This window comes from Schistocerca gregaria, chromosome X (genome assembly GCF_023897955.1).
Source record: "Schistocerca gregaria isolate iqSchGreg1 chromosome X, iqSchGreg1.2, whole genome shotgun sequence".
NCBI classification, from domain to species: domain Eukaryota; kingdom Metazoa; phylum Arthropoda; class Insecta; order Orthoptera; family Acrididae; genus Schistocerca; species Schistocerca gregaria.
Window position 1 is genome coordinate 626,926,887 of NC_064931.1, and position 15,042 is coordinate 626,941,928.

The 15,042-nt window shown below is 40.8% G+C and overlaps 1 protein-coding gene across 1 annotated transcript in view; it reads right to left on the reverse strand.

The window, feature by feature from the left end:
- Nucleotides 1–15,042, reverse strand: part of LOC126297875 (uncharacterized) — a 314,410-nt gene that overhangs the window by 86,409 nt on the left and 212,959 nt on the right. The window lies entirely within an intron of this gene.

A 15,042-nucleotide genomic window follows, 5' to 3' on the forward strand; every position in this document is an offset into this window, starting at 1 on the left:
GATGAACTGGAGCGTGTAGTACATCGAGTACAGTTGACTGACACATGGGAACATACCTACGGTGCAGCGCCTCGCTCCACCTATTGTCATTCAGCAAGCAAGCTGGACAGCATTTACTATTAGCAAATTTAAAGAACCACTCCTCCAGTCTGAGGTATGGTCCACTAGTTTCTTTGATCATTCTGCGCACATCGCCACAGCTAATTTGCAAAAACAAGAGACTTACCGAGCTAGGGGCATATGGAAGTGAACACCTCACATCTACAAGATGAGGAATGTCAAGTGGCATTTGCTGACATACGGAAATAATGCGAAAGCAGATTCCCGCTACACAATTCCACCATAGTTTGGTGACTGCGGTATTCAAAGCCCAAGATAAGAAAAATGCTGATTGAATACTCATGAGGGAAAAGCTTCCGGTATAAAAAGGCGAATGAGTTTTATTTGAACTGTCTTAGAGATGTGTATACCCTAGACGCACGAGTAATTGAGAATTATACAAGGATTCAAAGAGACAGTGCGAAAATATTTTAAAATTCGGATGAAAATGCAGAATACCATAGGAGGCGAAGAACCATCAAAATATCATGTCGTGGATGAGAATAACGAAGGGAGTAGAAAAATATTGACAGAAATTAAATGGAAGACATCTTACAAAATAGAACCATGTCAAGGAGGCAGTACTCTCTCAAAACCGTGAAAGTCATGGGATGGGAACTACAAGCATTGCACATAAATGACGAGAAAATAATATGAATCGTTCATGCAGACGATGTAGGCTTCCTAGTTGCGAATGAAGGTGAAATAGCGCAATCTCCGCAGATTGTCAAAAGTTATGAACTTGCACTTGGTACTCAGTTAAATAAAAGGAAATGCATTATCTCGAAAATAGGCAGAGGGATACATATGCACGGAGACACCTAACAATAGCATCCAAATTGAAATGTTTGGGTACTAAATTCAGTAGCAACATCAGGCACACTATTATGCGAGCTACATAAAGTTACTAACGAGTACACGAGTATCTATACAAGAAAACACTTTGAGGCAAATCGATGAATTTCAGAGAAGCAACCTTGTCAATGTATACATAGCTTTTATACTTTCATGTCTTGAAAGAGCTTTACCTATACCCTTAGAAGCAGCCAAAAGAATCCTGTCGGCGACTGGGAACTTTATGAACCAAGACAAATTCTTAAAGTGAAATTCGACACCCTGTCACTCCCTAAAAGAAATGGAGTATTGGCGCTTGCCGATGTCAACCACAAGTTAACGAGCCTTATACAGGGACCGACAAAATGATCTACTGTATTTCAAAAAGTAGTTACAAACAAGCAGGGATACAGAGAAAATACTGCTATTTGTGAACAACAAATAGTATGCTATTTTACATTAGCTGATTTCAAAAATTATATGCGATAAATGGCGTCCTCCATTATGGACACATCGACGAAGCCTTTCCCGGAAGTTATCCATAGTTCTTAGCACTATTTCCGGTGGCACAGCAGCCACTTCCTAGGTGGTTGCCCCCTCAGGGTTGTGGGACGATGTTTGTACACTAGAGCCTTTAAGTGTCTCCCAAGCAACATTTCATTATTTCAGTATAAACTTAAACATACAGCAAATACATCGCATAAATGAGCAGCTCACATGGGGTCCAGGCGATGTCTTCTCGTGAAGAGAGAAGACATATAGGAAACAACTTTCTCGAAATTTCTAGAGAATGCCGAGAACTGTGAGCTGTCGCTCCGTCTTATTGGAACCAGACTTCTCTCTATTCGCGGATCCCAAATTCAGCAACGGCTGTGAAGTCGTCGTTGGTGAAGTTAATGAGAGTTTTCTGCTTCCCAGTCGCGGAAATTTTGTTTATTTACAGTACCTGAAAAGTGGAAGTGGGCTCATCAGAAGAAATCATAACAGCTCAAATGGTTCAAATGGCTCTGAGCACTATGGGACTTAACATCTGAGGTCATCAGTTCCCTAGAACTTAGAACTACTTAAACCTAACTAACCTAAGGACATCACACACATCCATGCCCGAGGCAGGTTTAGAACCTGCGACCGTAGCGGCCTCGCGGTTCCAGACTGAAGCACCTAGAACCGCACGGTCACACCGACCAGCAATCATAACAACGCCAGGAGGAATGTTCTGAAGAACTTCCTCACACACAGCTCAGCGGGGTTTCGAAATCTGTCTCAGCTAATTCTTGGATAACCATGATTTTGTATGGGTACATGTGGAGATCTCGGTACGGAATTCTTCTTACACTCCTATCATGCAATTCCACGGCAGCTGTATGTTAAGTGCTGAACACTGGCCGGCTGGTGTGGCCGAGCGGTTCTAGGCGCTTCAGTCTGGAACCGCGTGACCGCTACGGTCGCAGGTTCGAATCCTGCATCGGGCATGGGCGTGTGTGATGTCCTTAGGTTAGTTAGGTTTAAGTAGTTCTAAGTTCTAGGGGACTGATAACCTCCGATGTTAAGTCCCATAGTGCACAGGGCCATTTGAACCATTTTTGCTGAACACTTTGGAGATTTTTGGACGTACGCTCTCACACGCGCAAACTTTTCCGGTGTTGTTACTGTCAGAGGAAGTCTACTAGCTCGAATAGTTTTTCTGTCAGGAACACAATCATGTCGGCCAAGTTCGAACCGAATGCGAAATGCTCGTTGAGTAGTTATCACAGAACCTCCTTTACGAAAACACTCCTCCACAACAAACGCACGATGGTCACCTAGCCAAGCCATTGCGTCCAAGGCCCATACAAAAATGAGGTTGGGCAATAAGTGTTCTGTGCTGCTACTGGCTGGCGCTCTGACGTCAGGAAGGAACAGTGTCTGCCTTGGGAACAGCGCTATCAGATATGGGCTGCGCATTTATGCGATCGATGTATTTGTGGTATGTTTTAGTTTCTACTGAAGTAATGCAATCTAAATTGCTATTCTCCTATCGCTAGAACGTTACTCCTACTTTCTGTGACTTTTCCAGCTTTTAAACAGACACTACTGATATCAAACATATTAAAGCACTTATCAAAATTTTAGAAAAGTGCAAAGTACAGTCTATTTTTGAAGTTTCCTGTCAAAGTAGATGATCCAAACGAGCAAGCAGTTTTCTAAGTTGACTCTGAGAAAAGTGTTAACGAGCAAACAAGATCTAAATAACGCTTATTTTCATTTTCTATTCATTACAACTTTAAAATACTTTAACTAATATCTGGACACTGACGTTTTCACTCAAGAAATTATACAGGTGCCTTATTTGTAGAAAGTATTTCAATTAGCTGACTTAACCTCGAAGAAAACTAAGAAGGATTCAGAAAATATCGCTCTTGTGAAGCACAACTTGCTCTTTATTCTCACAAAGTTATGAGTGCTATCGACAGGAGACATCAAACTGATTCCATATTTTCAGATTTCCAGAAGGCTTTGGACACCGGTCTTCACAAGCGACTTCTAATTAAGTTGCTTGCCTGTGGAGGGTCGTCTCAGTTGCGTGATTGGATTCGTGATTTCCTGCCACAAAGGTCACAGTTCGTAATAACTGATGGAAAGTCATCGAGTAAAACAGAAGTAATATCTGCTGTTGTACAACGAAGTGTTGTAAGCCCTCTGTTATTCCTGATCAACATAAATCATTTAGGAGACAATCTGAGAAGTCCTCTTTGATTGTTTGGAGATGATACTGTCATTTACGTCATGCTATGTCAGCAGATGATCAAAACGAATTGCAAAATGATTTAGGCAAGATATCTGTACGGTGAAAAAGGTGGCAACTGAGTCTAAATTATGAAAAGTGGTAAGTCATCCACATGAGCACTAAAAAGAACCCGCAAAATTACAGTTATACGATAAATTACACAAATCTAAAGGCCGTAAACTCAGCTAAATACTTAGGAATTAAAATTACAAATACCTTAAATTGGAACGATCGCAGAGATAATATTGTGAGGAAAACACACCAAAGACTGCGATTTATTATAGAACACTTACAAAACGCTACAGCTTTACTAAAGAGACTGCTTAGACTTCGCTTGTCTGCTCTCTTCTGGAGTTTTGTTGTGCAGTGTGGGATCCCAATCAGATAGGACTGGCGAGGAAAATTGAAAAATCTCAAAGAAAAGCAGCTCGTTTTTTACTCTCGAGAATTAGGGAAAAGAGTGCCAGAGAAATGAGACACAAATTGGGGTGGCAGTCATTAAAACAAGGGCGTTTTTAGTTGCTTCCGGACCTTCTGACGAAATTTCAATCACCATTTTTCTCCTCAGAGTGTGAATATATTTTGTTGGTGCTTATCTAGATTAGGAGGAGTGATCACATAATAAAATAAGAGAAATCAGAGCTCGCACGGAAAGATTTGTTCGCTTTCCCAGCGCGCTGTTCGAGAGTGGAACGGTAGAGAAGTAGCTTAAAGGTGGTTCGATGAACCCTCTGCCTGGCACTTAACTGGGAATTGCAGAATAATCATGGAGATGTAGAAGTAGACCTAAAACATGCTTCAAAATACCTAGTTGGAAACTGAAACTTTGGTTTATCCAAAAACGCAAGGTTGACACTGCAGGTAGAAGGTAGCCAAATTTTCCCAGAGAAAATTGTAACTTTACTGCAAAACGATGCGCAAAAGGAAACGACTTGGAAATGTCTTCTTTGACCCGTAGATTTTTTTTCATCCCTATAGCAAACTATAGCCGACTATTCGATTAATTTCATGAGCCACAAGTGCATTTTTATTACTTTATTTGTCGTGCAGACGTCGTTTCGTTTACTACGACTAACTTTGAAGATTTTTATTACGTGCTCGCAATTGATGCACATGTTTTTCAGATGAACATTTCTTCTCTGTAATGCCGCTACGAACTTCGGCAAACTAGCTTTGAATCATTACAAAGAGCTTCATCTGTAGATGTGCATTTATCAGAACTCTTCTTCTGTGGTGAAACTTTTTCTAAAGTCTTTTTGCTTCTTCTCTGCACCTCACGTTCTGTTCACGTGGTGTGCGATCACTGGCGCTACTATTACAAGGCAAAGTGCACGAGAGAAATGCATCACTCTTAAGCACTCGTTCAGGCGGTAAATTTAACAGTCCGAGCGCAAGTCTCTAACATAATTAGCTTCTTTGAAATGACGAGAGCATATTCTAGCATTTGCAACATTCACAGCGTCTTTTCTACAGCATTTTGACAGTCAAATCTTCTGCAGACTTGCAACACGACGGAAAGCATGAAGTATTATTTCAGTCCCTTTTGTGGTGCGATTGTGAGAATTACAACCAAAGGCTGCACAACCTGGAACTGCCTGCACACACTCAAAACACTTCCATTAGCAAATCATTTATTCATTACACAAAAGTAACTAAGCAAAAACGACAACACTCACGAAAACACACAGCCTCCAACATTTAAAAATCTGGGCGCGAAGTGTCCCTCTCTCACGTCATGCGCACAATAGAAGAAACCCGTTTGCTTCTGCGCAGCGTTTACTGCGCTACCCTTATTGCGCCTGTTGGGGGTGGCAGGTATACCGCTATCGATCGATACCCCCTCCACATCAGTATCCCCACCACAACCCACGCAGCGACCTCTGCAACTACAGGTGGTCTTTTTGCCGGACGCTGTACCTGTGCAAAATGTGCAAGCTGTGGGAAACAGTCACCGAATAGCTTAACGGTCCACCTGCTGAATGGAATAGCACCTGCCAGCCTGCAACCACCAACAGACGTTCACCGTATGCCTAATGGTCTCTATCATTTTAAAAACTTTTAGGCGATCATAGTTACAGCTCCTCGAGATTACTTGAGCAGAAGATTATGATTGTAAAAGACGTCTACGCGGAAATAACGAAAAACAAGGATAGATATTTCGTTGAACAAAGATATCCCAACTATGAGTGGCCAGCGATTTGGAAAAACATCCACGGACGCTTTACCATCTAGCGTGGAAACGATATGGTATTCTGAAATCTAAAGAAAAATGCCGACTAATTCTAAACTGCATATTATGGCCATGTGTACATTACGAAACCTTAGAGAAGAACGTAGATTTGCGTGTGAAAGCGTAAACGACATTTAGCGACTATATTTACAAAACTTCGCCTAACGTCTTCCCACAACAAAATGAAATGCTGTAAACTGGATAATAGGGCAGACAGTGCATTACATCTTGAAGGCAGAAAATAAAAGCAAAGATCTCACGAATCAACACCATAAATTAACTTGCACGAAAAGTGCAAGAATAATTGAGCAGGCGATAAACGGGAAATCCGGGTTCGAGTCTCGCTGAGGCACCAGTTTCAATGTCGTCATTCCATTATACAGCTGATGCTTGTCCATACTTGCAAGTGCGAATACATTTCATGTATTCCATAACGGCTGAATGCACGTTCCCAGGAAGACAGCATCGTAGTCCTGAACAACACAGGCACTGGAATATCGTATTTATCTGATGACACCGGGCAAGCGACTTGAAATCAGAATGTCTCCCATATACGTGAAGATCCATAATGGATGTAGGAGTGCAACTTGTTGAAACATGGTTCACGACATATAGAAGTTCGTGTCTACCCATGAGTCCTACACGGATAGCCTAATGCTGCAGGCACGGCAGCTCAACGTGTTCAGTCAGAGGGCTTGGTACTTTCCGTAATAAATAAAAAAAGAGTAGAATATGCAACGATTAACTTGTAGGTATTTCATGTGACATCCGCCTAGATCAAATGACGAAAAAGGAAATGGTAAGTCCTGGCGGAGTTTCGAGTCCTCCCTCGGGCATGGGTGTGTGTGTTTGTCCTCAGGATAATTTAAGTTAAGTAGTGTGTAAGCTGAGGGAATGATGACCTTAGCAGTGAAGTCCCATAAGATTTCACACACATTTGAACTTTTTTTTTTGAAATGGTAAGTCAACCGCTCGAGATAAGCAGGAAATCCAGGTTAGAGTCAATCAGGCACTAATTTTCGCTGCCATCATTTCATTATACAGCTGATGGTAGTCCATGTTCGCAACTGCGAATACATTTCATGTAATTATACATGTTTCTTAAATGGAATCATTACGGGAAACGTTTCAGAACAAGGTAATAGAAGAAATAAATTGATAATGACTCCATAGATTTTGGATATCAAGACAAGAAAAATGATTTGTTCCTTTTTTAGAAAAAAAAGGAGGAAAAAATCAAGATCAAATAACCACGTCTGTCACGAACTCTTCATGAGGAATTAAGATTCATAATACGGTTTTTCTTCCTTTTCATTTTTTACTCATTTTTATAAGAAGAAATGTTTTATGTTTTAGCTAAACAGAAGCAACAGAAACAGCTGCAAGATATAGCAGTTCATATTCAAGTATTTTTTACCTTCAGAAAATGGAAGTACTTTTTATTGTAATACTTTAAATTGTATGTGGAAGCAATATTTCAAATCCTTCCTGAAAGAAGATGACTGACTTCTCGCTTAGTTTGTTTTAATCTCATTAAGTTTTCAACTGTTCAGGGGGAAGAAGGACTTCTTTTCTTCATTCTTATAAGGATAAATCAGAAGTAAAAATACAAAAATAACAACAGAGTAAAAAAATAGAAATAATACCATCTGGTCATAAATGAAAATCTAACATGTAAACGTAGGCTTCCACGGTCGTTGTCACAGACCATAAAATTCTTCAGGCTTTGTGACCGCATTATCAACCATAAAATTCCAATTCATAGTTGACAATGCGGTCACAAACCCTGAAGAACTTTATTTACTGAAAATCTATCATTTCTAGAGACAAACTTATGACTAGCGAAGAGGCCAGGCCTAGGCTAGAAGGGGAGGATGGACGAAAAAAAGAAGGGGTTAGCGTGGCTGACTGGCATGAGGAAGACCCAGGTTCGATTCCCAGTATTGCCATGGACTTTCCCTTGGCGGGAGGACTGGTGCGGAATGCACTCAGCCTCGTGAGGCAAACTCAGGAGTCACTCGACCGATTAGTAGCGGCTCCGAGGTCAAGTAACCCGACATGTGCGCTGACCACATGTTCATCCATGACGCATTTAGTGATGCCATTGGCAGAGGATTACAAGGCCGTGAGTCGGGTCCGATTGGAGTGTCTAAGATGAGAACGCGGAACTAGACGTTTTCACCGTAAAGCGACATCATAACATTTTGAATAAAACATACTGGTACAGAGTCTGGTGTTCAAAACCCCCACACCAACATTGTTAATGTATTTACTGTCCATATTCCGAATTTTAAAATTTGACCGTAGATAGATAGGGCAAACAGTAGTATAGCAGAAAGTGATACGAAATTTGAAGTACGCAAAATTAGTATGAAACTTCCTCCGTTCTTGACTGAAAAGCCTGATATATAGTTTTCTCAGGCCGAGCACAATTTACAATAGCGGGTATACAGACCAAAGCAACCAAATTCAGTTATTTATGACCACAGTTGGAGCCCTGATTTTTCGAAAATATATGAAATCTCGTGAACAGTGACGAAAGTAATAAATATTATTTAGCTAAAGAAAGACTGTTAGTGACTTTTAATGAAAGTGGAGAACGACAAATTAAGAAATTAATGGACCAATTAGAAACTGATATATAAAACTAATTGCTTCGGAAAATGAAAAGCTATGGAGCAGCGAACGCTTGAGATATAATTTTAAAGACTCTCTGGCTAGACAAACTTCCTGGTAGCGTTCGAAATATTTTAATAATCTCTGAAGAAAATGTGGACAAACGAGGGCTAATGGCTGTTCGGATGATGGAAATGTGAAGCACTCATGACCTTCAATCATCCTCAACTGAAATGTCTCCTGAGACCTGTGATTCTTCAGTATCAGTGAAAAATCTTCTGGTAAGGATCGAAGAGCCGGAAACTGAAGTCTGAAAATCCAGACTGAGGGAATGACAGTATCAATCACAGTGACTTATCATTGCAGAGGCCACGGCAAACTGAGATATAATAGTTCCGGCAAGTACAGCTATTTTCATTCTCGTTACGGCTCAAAAGTACAGGCCTGAGAAGTGTGTCCTACCTTGCCAATCGAACAGTGTGAGATAAAAATTCAGGGATGCGTTCCAGTTCTTAATGCCAGTCTCCAACATTGAAACTGAAAAACATGGCAGTATAGTAATCTCGAACGCATAGGGTCTCACTATTACCATCCACAGCGTAAACTCGTAAAGGATTCCGGCACTGCCGCTCCAAAAACACTGCAAAACACTGCATTCACGTTCGACAAAAGCCTGTTTGTGCCTTTTTACTGCAGGTGGATGCCCTTAATGAATTCAAGGTGGATTCTTTTCCTCACCTTTGCCTCATCTGATACTGTGCTCTGTTGTTAATAATCTCATTGTCAACCGGACAGTATTTCTTAATGCCAAGTAGAAGGTAACTATTTACCCAACGCCACTCTAATTTTGTCTTACGTCGCTAATCTTCACATTTCATCATGTGTAACGTTCAAGGAAGTCTTTCCACAGAGGTACGGCATTTTCAAGTCAAACTAGTCAAGTTTTTTTAAGTACGTGAGAACTTTGCAGAAATATTACACATTTTGTACTGATGTCGTAAAAATAATTGTGCTTTTGTTTTTTGACAGATCTTATTTGTTTTGTGGTATTGTATCATTCGGTAGTGATTTGAACTCTCAAATACGAGAAAGGCGAGGTCATAACATGATCCACTTTGATTACACATAATTCAAACAAAGCATGTGGCCAGGGTTAATGACGAGTCTAACTCCGTTCCTGTGCTGTATAACGAGGCAGGCAAGTCAAACAATAAAGACAGATTTTTTGTTATAAAAAGAAACGCTTTATGGGGAAAAGAAGAATGCAAGTAACATCTTTTCTCTATGTAATCTCCCACAATCTCTACATATTCAGTCCTTTTCATAAGCTTCCTTATCCCGTCCTGGAACGAGCTAAAACTCGTGCTGTCTTGCACATCCACTCTTGCACCGCCTCTTAAACTATCGTCATCCAATGAAATCTTGGAATCACTTCGTAGGAGCAAAAAGGTGAAAACCAAACTAGGTCAGAACTGTACGGCGTGTGCTCCAGCATCTGAAGTGGCTGAAGTTCATTGCAAACGCATTATCGTTTGTTCTGGCACGACGATTACCACCAGTCATTCGCTCACCTGTCTCAATGTTTCTGTCTGTCCTCGAAGTGGATGGTTTATCCGAACTACCTTCTGCGTAAACAGGCACACGTTCACGTTTAAATCAATTTATCCACTAATAAATCTATCGCTCACAAAAACAGCTGCGTTCTGTGAATACTCTCTGCAGTTTTAGTACCTTCAGAAACACTAAATGAATCACTCCCCTCATTTCTTTCTTGATGCACATTGAGAACATGGCTTTCATAATAAAATGCCCCAAAAATCACTACGAATAGATCTATTCGCTAACGCACAAGAACAACATTAAGCTTAGGGCGTGTCAAATTTGAGTCACTGCTGCCAACCTGTGAAGCATAAAGAATATTAGCTTCACTTACTTACTTGCCCTCGTATTTCTATAAGTCGCACTAGCTCTTCTCGAAACCTTCCACCATCTTTAAATATGTTACTATCAGTTAATCTGTAATTATTCGACTCTATTTTATCTGTGTTGTGAGAATTTCTCTCCATTATGTCTTAATGACATGTAATAAATAATCAATATGTTTTGTGGATTTAGTATCACTCTTAACCAGCCGCCAAAATTCTGGAATCTGCTCCTCGTTTCCACGAGAGTACAGCCAAGTGAACAGCATGTAGCGATTGATCAGAAAACAAGCATATCGAGGCATAGAATGTTCCATCAGAAAGACAGCTGAGTAAAAGAGAGCATAAGTGGTTCTTCAGCAAAGTTAGCTAAGCAAAGCAGTAAGTAAGTATTAGAGACAGTAGTCTACACTAACTCTTCCATCCGTTTGACGGTCTGTGCCTAGTAAGGCAGTCCTGAGATCGAGTAATCGAATAACTTCTAGCTGAAAATGTGAGGCGTCCGAGTTCGATTCCCATGACCTCCTCAAATTTTTCTGTGGTGGGTGAGTCTGGAACGGAGTGTACAAGTTGTCAATAAAATTGTTTTGAGATTGAGACGGGGGCTGTAGAAATGACGTAAATTCAAAAGCTTGCTCCAGCGTAGTAACTACAAGACAGAGACAAAATTCGGTGCCTAACATAAAATGCCATGTTTGGCAGTGAGGCGATGTTTGTTCCGGTGTATGGTATCGTCCGAAGGGCAGGGTGCCAAAGCAACGTTTGTACCTCCCAACGAAACCACAGAGAAGTGTAGTCGCTGATGCCGCACCGACGAATTGGAAAAGCTGGCGTTGCCATGATTCCTAGAGTTTTGCTACACCACAGCAATTTATACTCTTCTTGCGGCTGAGCTGATGAACGCTAGCCCATTTCACAGTCAACGATCCAACGACAGCACCGTCTTACACAAGCCACCAGTGTGTTAAATGCGAACGTGATGTCAGTTATTCTTCAAATTAAGAGCCTTGTAAAATTACCTATACCGAGTGATACTTTAATATTTAAAGACCGTTGTAAATACTCAGAACATTCCTGTGGAAATGGATTGTATGAAGTTAAGTAAATTTTCACATCTGTATTTCAATAAAGTGAACTAATATTTTCTATGTTAAAATTCCGCTCAATCTCGTCGCGGAGCAAAGCAAAGAACTCATCGTTTTCCTGGAGACTGTATTTCTGTACAGCACAGCACGGTGAGAGTACGAGAAGGTGGCTGAGATCCACAGCTCCGTCGAATGATTCAGAGACTTTATTTATTAGAAGAACTTGGTTCAAATGGCTCTGAGCACTATGGGACTTCACATCTTTGGTCATCAGTCCCCTAGAACTTAGAACTACTTAAACCTAACTAACCTAAGGACATCACACACATCCATGCCCGAGGCAGGGTTCGAACCTGCGACCGTAGCAGTCGCGCGGTTCCTGACTGCGCGCCTAGAACCGCGTGACCATCGCGGCCGGCATTAGAAGAACTGCCGTGGAGGGCCATTGAATGACTGGAGGAACTTCGTACACAGACGTATCCCGGTGAATAAATGTTTGTCTTTCTAACGTGTGCAGAAAGCTTCATGATAGCGGTATGTACACGAGGCGTTAGGACAACCTTGTGTTAACAGTCTCTCATCACAGGACGGACAATAAGCAATGGGCTGGTCAAAATGTATAATGCTCTGCAAATTGGTGGACGGCCGTCCTCTTCACTCATTATTCCTATCTTATATTACAAACTGACTGTGACTACAGTTTGATTTTGCGAGAAGAAGGCCAGCCGGAGTGGCCGTGCGGTTCTAGGCGCTACAGTCTTGAACCGAGCGACCGCTACGGGCGCAGGTTCGAATCCTGCCTCGGGCATGGATGTCTGTGATGTCCTTAGGTTAGTTAGGTTTAATTAGTTCTAAGTTCTAGGTGACTGATGAGCTCAGAAGTTAAGTCGCATAGTGCTCAGAGCCATTTGAACCATTTTGCGAGAAGAGGAATGGTTTCCACTCATTAGACCTCTGAGAAAGGGATGTTTGAGGGAGAGGAATTGTCTGTGTGGAGGGTAGTCTACGTTTAATTAAGTGGTACGTTTAATTAAGTGATACATGGGCTTGTGACAGGATGGATATGGAGATAGCATCTTCTATTCCCGGCAGGGTCAGGGATTTTCTCTGCCTCGTGATGGCTTGGTGTTGTGTGATGTCCTTAGGTTAGTTAGGTTTAAGTAGTTCTAAGTTCTAGGGGACTGATGACCATAGATGTTAAGTCCCATAGTGATCAGAGCCATTTGAACCATTTGAAGCATTTGACTGCGTACCCCCATATACCGCTGACTCACGTACGAAAATGAGTAAGATTCATATCCTACTTCGTTAATGCAGATTTGGAATTTACATGGTTTCTCCAAATGGTTTAAAGAAATTTGCGGAATTATTTCTTCGTTTCGCTACACGATCAGGTACTTGAATACGAGTGACAAAAATCTCAAATAGCAAAAAAACTAAGGATTTAGACAAGGTAAAGGAATATGTATTCCGGAGCGGCATAATGAAGTCCAACATGTTGCGTGCAAATGTAGAGTCTCTCTGCGTGTTTCATGACGACCGTGACGCGGAGCCAAGCTGGAGACGCACTCGCTACTAATTAGGTACAAGGCAACACGCAAGCTCCATGTTTCCACGTAGATGGCAACGCAAGTGAAACATTTTTTAAAAAGGAAAAACAGCGGGAGATAGGCTGTCAGCAGTGCGAACTTTCTGTTCACTAGCCTCGTGTTTTTAAAATATGTAAGTTGCAAAAAAAAAATAATTATAAAGGTGAAACGTTTACTTGGATTATTCCAGTTATTTGAAATATTACTTTTAATTGAGAATAAATAAAAAATCACTGTCGACCTAATAACAAAAAAATAAAATAAACACATAGTAAATAAAAGGGGGGGGGGAGGAGGAGGGAAGATTTTAAGAAGCACTGTGCAGTCACTGGAAATTGAAGGACATACACTGAGAAAGGTTAATTAGGAGAGTTCTTACTAACTGACGTAAAGTCATCGAGTAAAACAGAAATGATATCTGGCGTTGCCTAAGGATGTGTAATATGCCCTCTGTTGTTCCTAATCTATATAAACGATTTAGGAGGCAATTTAAGCAGCCCTTTTAGTTTTCAGTTAATGCTGCCATTTACCGACTCGTAAAGTCAATAGAAGATTTAGGGCATCAAAGCTATTCATTACTCTAATTGTAAAGTAAACAATTTTACCTCTTAAAAAAGCTGCATCTTCAGCTAGGGAACATTTCCGTATGATATGGTCTGGTGTACCGATTTCGCCATAATGACAGATGGTCGTTGCCTTCTTACTCTTTCTGTTTACGCAGGATATATGCATGTCCGTAAAGATCGTGTACAGTCCCATACTTGGCTCAAAATGTATTATCTGGAGCCTTTCGTTTACATTAGGAAGAAGATGAAGCTTTCTCCTTCCTGTGCGTGAGGAATTTCATTTCTGCTGACAGTCCTTAACTATTAAATTCTTTATTACTAACGAATTTGTGGCTGCTTCCCCAAGAATTCAGTGTCTTTCTTCGTATTTTTTCTTCTTCAGCCAATAGATGGCAGCCATTTTCTCTTGAAACCACATACGTCCTATAATACAGTTTTCTCACTGCAGCAGCAGCTCTGACCTGTTGTAACCAGTGCGCCCAAACACTTGCGACGTAGCCCACAATTGCAGTTATGCAGTCTAATTATATTAAGGGTCTAAAGAAACCACCTTGTCTCATATTAATAATTTTATACATTAATTAATGTCTCCTTACAACAAATTTGCAGTCAAGTGTTCGAATAGGTACATTCGTAAATACTTATTAGCTGTATGCCTTCGACTTATCGTCTGATTTATTTTGATGGATGGGTCTCTAAGAAGAATTCCTCTGAATAACATATATGTCGACTTTTGTGGTGCTACCCTACGTCGCACCTGCGAGCACTACTCGTGCATGATTTCAAGAAGTTTGCCAAAATTATTTTCTATTGTTGGCGTACGCTAAAAGTAATAAGTCATCAGTATATGCTACTGCTCCTAACCATTCTTTACTATTGTGTAATCAATCCAAAAGTAGTTCTAAATTAATATCCCAGAATTCGGAACCGCAAACACAGCCCTGGGGGCTTCCTTTTGTAATGCATTTGATCACTGTTCATGTGAGACAGTATCCAAAGTTTCCCATAGTTTTCTAAAGAATAAAAGATACTATAAGTTACTGAACGACCTAGATATATCTAGCATTATACCTATTACATATTATGTGTCTACAGTGTATACTAATTTTCTCACCCCATTAATCGCATCTCGACGCGCAAGTCGCTGAAGTGGCGTCAAATCGAAAGACTTGCACCCGCAAATGGTCTACCCGATGGGAGGCCCTAGTCACACGACATTTATTTTTTAAAGGCATCTACTGTACATTTATACTTCACAAACCATTACTGAACATTACATAATCCCATTAGAATACTGTGGCTTTGTAATATAATGTTTACCCTTGTTTTCAAAA